The 7,666-nt window shown below is 38.8% G+C and overlaps 1 long non-coding RNA gene across 1 annotated transcript; it reads left to right on the top strand.

Moving 5' to 3' along the window:
* Positions 1 to 921: 921 nt before the first annotated feature.
* On the top strand, positions 922 to 4,784 carry LOC123385966. The gene is made up of 3 exons (XR_006599283.1): positions 922 to 1,046; positions 2,238 to 2,430; positions 4,507 to 4,784. It is a non-coding gene; the product is annotated as an uncharacterized LOC123385966 (long non-coding RNA).
* The last annotated feature ends 2,882 nt before the right edge of the window (positions 4,785 to 7,666 follow it).

Raw genomic sequence — 7,666 nt, 5'->3', positions numbered from 1 at the left:
TGTGATCAAGAACTCAGATTTTTTCGGGGCGCCTGGGTGGCTCAGTCGGTTAAGTTTCCAACTTCGGCTCAGGTCATGATCTCGCGGTCCGCGAGTTCAAGCCCCGCGTCGGGCTCTGGGCTGATGGCTCAGAGCCTGGAGCCTGCTTCCGATTCTGTGTCTCCCTCTCTCTCTGCCCCTCCCCCGTTCATGCTGTGTCTCTCTCTGTCTCAAAAATAAATAAACGTTAAAAAAAAATTAAAAAAAAAAAAAAAGAACTCAGATTTTTTCCACCTGTCTGCTCTGACTTCTAATGTAAGCCTCATTGTGAGGTTACCCTTCCCCCTGTCTCAGTGATCTTCAGATGGGTGTCAGTAGCTATTGAAGCTCCATTCTACCTCTTGACATCCAGCTAGTTCCATGAACTTCCTTCTCTAGAAGCTTCCAGCAAACTTTTCCTATGATTTGTCAGATGATTCACAACATGCCTCTTTTTAAACCAACTACATGATAAAGTATTGTGATTATCCTGATTGGTTCAGAATAATCAAGTCTCCAGAACCATGAAATTGGATCTGTTTCTCCTGAGCCATATGAAAGGGTGAACTCTTGGTCAAAATCTGAGTTCTGTTAGTAAGGGGAAATCGGGTAACAATCTCTGTCAGCTCTAAAACCTTCTTGAATTCTTTTGCATCTCTACTAGTCTCTAGCACATGACAGACTGGTACTAATTTATTTAAGGCCAAGGACTGTCTCTTACCTGTCTTTTCTCTTTAATTTCTTGGACATAGTCAATGCTTAATAAATACTTGCTATTGTTTTAACTGTAGGCATTATTTTTTATAATAGCAATTGTGTTTTTTGACAAAATAAATCTTGAAATGACCTATAGTTTCCTTTTCTTTATTCAGAGGTCAGTCCTTGTACCAAAAAAAAAAAAAAAAAAAAAAAAAAAAAAAAAAAAGATTTCCTTGAAAACTGTAGCCCAGTAACATTCTTGAGGTAAATTCTTGATGTTCTCAAGAATTTCATGGACACAGCAGCTTACCCAAGAAAGTAAACTGAAGGTATGTAATAAATAAAAAATTAAAAAAAAAACAAGATGAATTAAACAAAGCTGTTTATCAAGAAATTTAGAAAAGATTCAGGGAAAGGAGGAGGTAACCCTATGTCTGTATCAAAAAAGTAGAGATTCTAGCTTTTTATTTTCTTTTTTATTATGTTTCTCTTCCAATATGAATTATTTCTTGTTCTAAACCACTGTACTTCCCTTTCATTTGATTCCCCAACTCTGAAAACTGAAGAGAGACAAGATCTGTTTGACTAGCTAACTTTTCTCCTAGGTAGTCAGAGCTTTATGCCTTGGAGAATTTTTCCCGTTTCTTTTCATTTTAAGTGTCTTAGAGGCACCAGAGTGCAAGCTCCATTTAGACAGGAACTTTGTCTTCTTCCTGTTTCCCCAATTCCTAGTACAGTGTCTGGCCCAAAGAAAATTATTTTTAAAATAATGCAATAAATGAGTGAGAATAATGCCATTAGAAGAAACGATGAAAATATATAGTGAATTGTGCATTATGAACATTGTATTGTATTTTCCACCTAGAAAATTCTGTCAGAGCTTTAAATGAAAGGGGCTTGGAAAATGTGCAATTAAACATTTAATGGTAATGGTTTCCCTATAGAAAATTCATATCTTCAAGGTGCACATTTGAAAAAACCCCAAATCTTGATTTTAATTAAAAAATGTATAATTCAGTTTTACATATGGTTTATAAGAAGAGCTTAGAATTAAATTACCAAAGTGTCATGTACAGAGGAGGCATTTCAGTGACTGATTGTTGAATGTAATTACACTTTTTAATGAAATTATATTTTCTTGTATAAAAAATTACATTTTCCCATATAAATTACATTGTCTTATATATTTTGATTGTACAAATCATGTAGTAGGGGTTCAAGAGACAAGTAGATGATTTGTGAAAAAACACTAGCATGCTGAGCTGTTCCTATTCAGAGGCTTTTGGTTACTTAATATCTTCAACTATATGCAGATAATGCCTCAGAATCCCTGGAAGGATTACTTTGTGAGTGGCACCTTGCACTCAAGTGATTAATAGCAAATAGAGGGAATGGGTGTTGGAAGAGGACACTTGTTCCTTTCCTTCATTTCCAAGTAATTATTCAATAAAATTGAATCCCATTTTTAGTCTATTAGACACTGTGGAGGTGTAATCTCATATACTCTCCTACATCCACAGGAGGAAAACCTCTACTTCTGTGCTGCTTATGATGTATGCTTGAAGGAAACATTTGAAATAGAGTGACCAATTATTTTCAGTTGGAGAAGACTTTCCCAATTTTAAAACTTCTATGTCCCAGGAAATCCTTCAGTTTCAGGAAAACCAGGACAGTTGATCATCCTACTTTGAAAATTCCTTAAAAAAATAATAGGTGCGTCTGGGTGGCTCAGTGGGTTAAGTATCCAACTCTTGATTTCAGCTCAGGTCATGATCTCATTGTTGTGAGATCAAGCCCTGCATGGGGAACTGTGTGAGGAGCCTGCTTAAGACTCAGTCTCTGTCTCTGTCTGTCTGTCTCTCTCTCTAGGGGAGCCTGGGTGGTTCAGTAGTTTAAGCATCTGAAACTTGATTTTGGCTCTGGTCATGATCTTGTGGTTTGTGAGATGGAGCCCCGAGTAGGGCTCCAGACTGACAGCGTGGACACTGCTTGGGATTTTCTCTTTCTCTCTCCCTCTGCCTCTCTCTCTCTCTCTCTCTCCCTCAAAATAAATAAATAAACTTAAAAAAAATTTTTAAAGATTCTATTTCTCTCTCAAAATGAAAGAAAGAAAAAAGGAAGGAAAAATAATAGAAAACTTACTTGAATCTACCTAGATTTCATAATACACTTCTTTTCTCCTTCCTTGGTTACCCCAGTTGCTCTCCTGAAATCCTAAAATGTTTCTCCCTGTAATTCTGCTGACTTGTTTCCTTTCAGCTTGTTATGGACTTCCAAGCCGAGGTTTTGGGTATATTGCTTAATATCTGTTGTATTTGCTAACCACTAAATAAGCAGATAACCTTCATGAATTTTACTTGAGCTTTCAGAGAAAGTGATGTAGGTTCATTGAAAGACCTTCTTTTATTAACCCTGAGCCTTTGTAATGAGTGATCCCAGAATGAAAATAAAAACTAACAGAATTGTGCTTTACAGATTTGAAAACCCAAGTGTACAACAGTTTTTGATGACATAAGGATACTTCCTTTTTGGGGTTCTCCCTTAGTTTTTTTTTCTTAAGTGATTTAATTTTGGGGTATCTGGCTGGCACAGTCAGTAGATCATGCAACTCTTGCTTTCAGGGTCATGAGTTCATGCCCCAAGTTGGGGCATAAAGCCTGATGTGGAGAAAAAAGGCAAAAGAAAAATTAAATTTCCCTACAACTTACAGACCATTGACAAGTCCTTGAGACAGGTAGAGTGACCTTCCTCCAGGAACTCAGCAGCCTCAATGTTAATACTTTGCTAAGGGCAAAGAGCAACCTTAGCTTAAAGTTAGCCTGACCTCTAGGATCCTGTAAGTCATCTTTAACATATGAAAATCCCTTTGACAGCTTCCTTTATCTCTACCCCCTCCTCCAAAACGTATGTTAGCAATCATCCTCCAAGCATATGGCCCACTGATATACATCTGAAGGGTGTATATGACTGAGAGCTTACTTGACAGTAGTAAATGACATTTTTGTAAAAACAGATAGCCCCCAAGGTCCTGGAAACTTTGCTTCTAAATTTCTTAGAGACTTACGCTATCTCTATCCCCCTCCCAACTTGAAAGTATATAATCAGCCACTCCTCAAAACTCCAGTGCAGCGTTTTCTGCCCATGAGTCCTATCCCCATGCTTTAATAAAACCACCTTTACTTTGCACCAAAGGCATCTCAGGAATTCCTTCTTGACCATTTGCCCTGAAGCCCCAACACTTCACATCAGAGCTTATGTAAAAAAAAGGAAAAAGAGGGGCGCCTGGGTGGCGCAGTCGGTTGAGCATCCGACTTCAGCCAGGTCACGATCTCGCGGTCCGTGGGTTCGAGCCCCGTGTCAGGCTCTGGGCTGATGGCTCAGAGCCTGGAGCCTGTTTCCGATTCTGTGTCTCCCTCTCTCTCTGCCCCTCCCCTGTTCATGCTCTGTCTCTCTCTGTCCCAAAAATAAATAAACGTTGAAAAAAAATTAAAAAAAAAAAAGGAAAAAGAAAGTGATTCAATTTAAAATTTCTTCTAGTCCAGTGTTTCCCAAGGTGGGGTGCACAGGAATATTAGGTGGTATGCAAGTATGAGAATCAGTGAGATGATTCATTTTCACAAACAACAAATAAAAGCTGTGCTGTCTAGTTAACAATAGGTTTACAACTTACTGGAAATATGTATGAACCCTACACACACACACATACACACACACACACACACACAAAATGGAGTCCCACACCCTTAAACACTTCACTTACTGGTTCTTCTTCTCCTCTCCATTTTGCAGGCTTATTTTTCATGGGCTTTGCAATGAGCATGTGCCAAAGAACTGAAGTCTCTGTGTCACCTCAAGGAATGTACATTTGTTCCACTAAGACTACTTTTTGCCTTATGTGAGCATAGGCAACTTCTGGGTAAGGGTCTAACCTCTGTAGTACTCAGCCAATGAGGAATCAAGGGGGACTTGCAAGCTAGGAGATAATCGCCTGCTACAACCACCTAGAATGTCCATCAGACACTCGCTCTTGCAAGAGTGTTGATTAAAACCTCTTCACTGGGCTCCGAGTCTCTGAGTCTGTCCTTTGATTGAGTCAGTGGGCTTATTTCTCATAGCAAGGATGACATTAACTAACTTAAGCCAATGAGAAAATTGTTTTCTTTAAATTCTCTCTCTCTCTACATGAGAAAATGGCTGCACTTTTGTAAAGGCAAAGGGAAACAACAAGGAAGCCATTTTTCCCACGCAATATTTGACAAATATCTTATTTTATTTTTTAAATTAAAAAAGAAACTTTTTTTGAGGGAGAGAGAGAGAGTGCGCAAGTGGGGGAGAGGGGCAGAGGGAGAGAAAGAGAGAATCCTAAGCAGGCTCCACTCTTAGTACATTGCTCGATATGGAGCTCATTCCCATGCCTGGGATCTTGACCTGAGCCAAAATGAAGAGTCAGAAGTTCAAATGACTGAGCCACCCAGGTGCCCCAGTAAGTATTTTAAAACTTTGGGGCGCCTGGGTGGCTTGGTCGGTTATGCGTCCGACTTCGGCCCAGGTCATGATCTCACGGTCCGTGAGTTCAACCCCCGCGTCGGGCTCTGTGCTGACAGCTCAGAGCCTGGAGCCTGTTTCAGATTCTGTGTCTCCCTCTCTCTCTGCCCCTCCCCTGTTCATGCTCTGTCTCTGTCTCAAAAAATAAATAAACGTTAAAAAAATTAATAAAAAAAAAAAACTTTGACATTATTAGGAGTGAGCAATGACGTGCAGCTATGGGACATTTGTCCATGCATGATGGCAATGTAACTTGCACTTAAAAATAGGCATAGGGAATAACTTGTGCACCTCAATGGCTCAGCAATTCCTCTCTTAAGTAATTCAGCATTCTGGCACATGTAAGCCAGGAATGTTCAAAACAGCATTGTTTATCATAGCAAAAATTGAGAAACAAAACTATGACTGATAGACTAGATTAACCATGATATATTTTACACCTGAATACTGTAAGACAGTAAAAAAATAAATGAACCACGGCTAAAACAAATTTAACGTTGACAAATCTCAAGAACAAAATGGTAAGTGAAAGAAACAGCTTACAGAAGGATATATTCTCTATAAATCAAAACCAGGGAAAACTAAACCTATCTCTTAAGGGAACATGTATCAGTGGGAAAAATAAAAAGAAAGTTGAGAATAATTAACACAATCAACTTGTTTTTAATAACACTGATTTTGAGAAGAAGAAAGTCTCTTTTGTGGGGAGCCTGGGTGGGGGCTCTAAATAAATAAATAGATAAATAAACAAATTAAAAAAAGAAGAAGAAAGTCTCATATTAATACTAATGTGTCTTAACAGCTCTCTAACAACTACTCATGTTCCTTACAAGAAAGAGTGAGTGAAGCCTTTAAGCTCAGAGTCCAAAAGTATCTGGCTGTATAGCCAAATTATGGAAAGGCCCTAAATGTCCTCACTTAATGAATGGATAAAGAAGATTTCATATACAATGGAATGCTACTGGGCAATGAGAAAGAATGAAATTATGCCATTGCCAGCAATGTGCATGGATCTAGAGGGTATTATGCTAAGTGAAATAAGTCAGTCAGTGAAAGACAGATATCACACATTTTTACACATATGTGGATCTTGAGAAACTTAACAGAAGACCATGGGGGAAGGGAAGGGGAAAAAATAGTTACAAACAGAGAGGGAGGGAGGCAAACCATGAAAGACTCTTAAATACAGAGAACAAACTGAGGGTTGATGGGGGGGTGAGAGAGAGGGAAAATGGGTGATGGGCACTGAGAAGGGATGAGCACTGGGTGTTGTATGTAAGCCAATTTGACAATAAATTATATTTTTAAAAAAGTAAAAACACACACTCACATACACACACACACAAAACCCAAAAGTATCTGGCTGGAATTTGATAAAAAGGTTTGGTTTTTGTTGTATTTATTGTCATGATTACATTCTACTTATGACAACAGGAACTGTTTTTTTTATTTTGGAAAGTGATATAAAGACATTTTTCTTTTAGGTAAATATATGTAAATAAAAGTAATCAATTTAAAGCAAAAATATGTAGGGGCGCCTGGGTGGCGCAGTCGGTTAAGCGTCCGACTTCAGCCAGGTCACGATCTCGCGGTCCGTGAGTTCGAGCCCCGCGTCGGGCTCTGGGCTGATGGCTCGGAGCCTGGAGCCTGTTTCCAATTCTGTGTCTCCCTCTCTCTCTGCCCCTCCCCTGTTCATGCTCTGTCTCTCTCTGTCCCAAAAATAAATAGACGTTGAAAAAAAAAAAGCAAAAATATGTATCCAAACCCATAAAGGTGAGATTAAGATTACTGAAGCATAAGAAGACTTGTCCAGGTAACCTTTCCCATACTCATGGAGGGATGGAAGAGGATGGCATCTGACATCCCCACCCCCACAAACCTCAGTTATTTCCCTAAGACAGCACTGAATAAAACCCTGTAGCACACTATGTCAGATCATAGTATCTCAGATTTCTAACAAGATTTAAAAGGAAATCACTTTAGAGTGTCTGCCTTTTTCTCATGGCACAATCCCCTTCTTAGCATCCAACAACAACCACCAACCAGCCCTGCAGTTGGACCCAACAGATTCCTCTAAATTCTACAGTCTTGGCATGTCCAGAAGCTGGACTCATTATGAGGGACAGCAGCCATGAGGTCTCCATGGTATTAGTGTTGGAAGGATTGAAATGAACATCTTTGAATTTACTTATTGAGCTGGCATTTAGAAATGGAAACTTCAAATGGTGTTTGATTTCTGTGATTTTTTATTCCTCTTTATGGAACATTTTAGGCATCACATTCAGATTTAAAAAGCTAAATATGGGAGAGACATTTCATCAATGGCAAACTTTGTTTTTATTAAAATAAGTGATATGATAACATTTTACCTACTAGTCAATGTAAAACAGACAACATAATCTGG

Source organism: Felis catus, chromosome B3, assembly GCF_018350175.1.
Source record: "Felis catus isolate Fca126 chromosome B3, F.catus_Fca126_mat1.0, whole genome shotgun sequence".
Lineage (NCBI taxonomy): Eukaryota > Metazoa > Chordata > Mammalia > Carnivora > Felidae > Felis > Felis catus.
Note: the sequence above shows the minus strand (reverse complement) of the source record. Positions and strands in the feature narration are given on the sequence as shown.